This window comes from Callorhinchus milii, unplaced genomic scaffold (genome assembly GCF_018977255.1).
Source record: "Callorhinchus milii isolate IMCB2004 unplaced genomic scaffold, IMCB_Cmil_1.0 Scaffold1, whole genome shotgun sequence".
NCBI classification, from domain to species: Eukaryota; Metazoa; Chordata; class Chondrichthyes; order Chimaeriformes; family Callorhinchidae; genus Callorhinchus; species Callorhinchus milii.
In genome coordinates, this window is record NW_024704742.1 from 135,281,923 (window position 1) to 135,285,037 (window position 3,115).

At 47.3% G+C, this 3,115-nt stretch overlaps 1 non-coding gene across 1 annotated transcript; it reads right to left on the reverse strand.

Annotated features, from left to right (window-relative positions):
- Nucleotides 1–2,765: 2,765 nt before the first annotated feature.
- On the reverse strand, nt 2,766–2,837 carry trnaa-ugc. The gene has a single exon. It is a non-coding gene; the product is annotated as a tRNA-Ala (tRNA).
- Nucleotides 2,838–3,115: the final 278 nt, after the last annotated feature.

A 3,115-nucleotide genomic window follows, 5' to 3' on the forward strand; every position in this document is an offset into this window, starting at 1 on the left:
CTGCACCTTGCTAAGCCAGTCCAGAACTTTGGGGTTTTGTTTGACCCTCAACTATCCTTTCTACCCCACATCTGCGCCATGACCCGCTCTGCCTTCCCCCACCTCCGCAACACCACGACGGCTCTGACACTGTCTCACACAGCAGGCCATCAAAACTCCCATACACGTCTTCTTTACATCGAGGCTCAACTATGCAAACTCATTGCTTGTTGACCTCCCTCCACAGGCTGCAGATCATCCAGAACTCTGCAGCCCGTGTCCTCTCCCGCACTAGGTTCCGTGACCCTATCACCCCCATCCTTGCCCAACTCCACAGGCTTCCCATCACACAGAGGATACAGTTCAAGATCCTAGTCCTCACCTTCAAAGCCCTCCACGATCTTGCTCCCCCTTACCTCTCCGACCTCTTAACCCCCTACCATCCTGCTCACTCCCACCGCTCAGTGGGCTCCGGCCTGCTTCATGTCGCCCGCCTTGCTTGCCCCACTATTGGCGGGTGGGCCTTCCATTGTTCTGCCCCCTCCTCTGAAACTCCATCCCGCAGTGCCTCCATCTCGCCCCCTCCCTCGCCATTTTCAAGACCCACCTCAAGACCCTCCTCTTCAACCGTGCTTTCAATCTCACTGCTTTCCCTCCTGCCCTCCAACCTCCCCCAACCCCAGCTCGGGTCCGTAACTCTATCTGTCCAGCGCCTTGGGACGTCCTCCTGACGTGAAAGGCGCTTTACAAATGTCATTTTGTTGTTGTTGTTGTTGTTGTTGATTGAGCCAGGCTGACACATTATATTACATTAGTGGTGAGACTCTTGGATAAGGGGGAACCAAGGCAGGGAAGGGGGGGAAAGCCTTTTTGTCAGTGGAAGCACATTTTTGGGGGGGATTGGGAAGAAATGGAACAGTAGGGCACACACCTGGGTAACCCCGCAGTTGGGAGGAATGTTACATTAATTAGGCTTGGCTGTGAAACCGGCTTCCTGCCTGCTGGATTCCGCTGAGTTAGAGACATTGGGAATACCGACATCAAATTCCTGGTCCTGGGTGAAAACATCTGCCAAGGAGATGGAGCTAAGCTTTGGGATTCAGTGGCTTTGCATTGTCCAGAGGTAATCTGTGCCTAGATTTGCAAGGCAGAGACACTGTTATATTGCTTAGAAGAGATAGAGACTGTGCGCACACGAACACCTGTACAATACAAAGTGATGAAGAGTCTACGGCTAAAAGCAAGTATAGTAATAATACTGATCACAAATTGGCTGCCACAACAACAACAAATTACATTTGTATAGTGCCTTTCACGTCAGGAGGACGTCCCAAGGTGCTGGACAGTCAGGGATCCGCAACTGAGCTGGTGGTTAGGATCAAGAGGGGTGGAGGGCGGGGAGGGTAGGGGTAAGAGGGTGACCGAAGGCGCGGTCGAAGAGGAGGGTCTTGAGATGGTTCTTGAAGGAGGCAAGGGAGAGGGCGGGGCTGAGGGACTGTGGGATGGAGTTGTGGGATGCTATCAAGGTATTATTATTATCCTTGCGTCTGATATAGCGGCTATAACATCGAAACACTTCACAGGTACACTGCTGCCAAGGGTAGTGATTGTATGCAGCAATTTTCCACAAACAGCCATGAAGTGGTGACCAATTTTATTTGGGGAATTGCTGGCCACTGGGAGAGAAAAACTCCCTTCTCTTTTCTGATAGCGCCATGGGATCTTTATTTCCAGACACCTGACCAGACAGTTGGGCCCTCGGTTTAACATTTCATCTGATGCAGAGGCAAGAGTGTAACTGACTGAGCCAGGTTGACAAGTATCAATATTGTGGCATGCCCAGGGAGCTTTGACCAGGTTGCACAATGTATATTAGATATTACGTAGTGAAACTGACGTTTCTTCTTGCTTTGCGTATCAAACAGGAAGTGGCTGTCGGTGACCCGATGAAAGGGAAGTTGACCATTTTTGTTTTAGCTCAGGAATTGTCACAGACGCAGGAAAATCCGCTACCAACCATGGATGCCAACTATATTGTTATAACATGGCTTAACTGTAGCTTAAGAGAGAATTAGATAGATATCTAAACAGCAACAATTAGCAGCGTTATGGGGACAAGGTCACAAAGTATACAGTCAATTCACTTTACAGTGTATTCTGTGAAGTGCTTTGAGGTGTCTCAATTATGTGATAAGGCGCTATATCAAATGCAAAGATTATTATTATTATAATACAGCCAAATAGATAGGACTGAATGAATTGCTCTTTCAGCACAGACATAATGGCTTTCTTCTCTGCTGTAAAGTTTTATGGTTCCACTTCATGGCTGTTTTGGGTCATAGCTGTACACAAATTGGCTGCCATGTTTCTCCTACAAATACATAGTCGCCTCCCAAGCGAGAGGACCTGGGTTCGATTCCCGGCAGGATGAAACGTTGGGCAAGTTTCCTTATACCTAGCAGTAAGTAGGAACTAGGTTGTTAGTCGATTGGCTGATCGCTTTTCTGGGGGGTAATAATTCCTTCAAAATAAACTTAAAAAGAAAGTAATAATAATAATAATCCTTGCATTTGAATATAGCACTTTTTCACATCTTCTAGACATTTCAAAGCGCTTCACAGAGTAGACTGTAAAGTGAATTAACTGCATGTTTGTGGGCGAAACGTGGCAGCCAATTGCGCACAGCAGCGTCCCACAAACAGTCGTGGATTGAAGTGACCAATTTTATTGCTTTTTTTTGAGGGATTATTATTAGGCGTGTGGAGTAAGGAAACTTGCCCAAGGTTTTGCCCTGACGGGAATTGAACCCGGGTCTCTCGCTTGCAAGGCGAGTGCTCTAACCACTGAGCTACAGGGCTCCTCAATACTTTGGTCCCTCAATCCACTACTGTTTGTGGGACACTGTTGTGCACAATTGGCTGCCGCGATTCGCCCACAAAATATACAGTCAATTCATTTTACAATATGTTCTGTGAAGCACTTTCTTATTTGTTACAGCAATGATCTGTATGCACTGGGCACATTTTTTTGCCAGCAGATTAGGATAATAATCGTTGCATTCGATATAGAGCCTTATCATGTCTTCGAGGCGTCTCAAAGCGCTTCATGGAATATATTGCGAAGTGAATTGACTTCA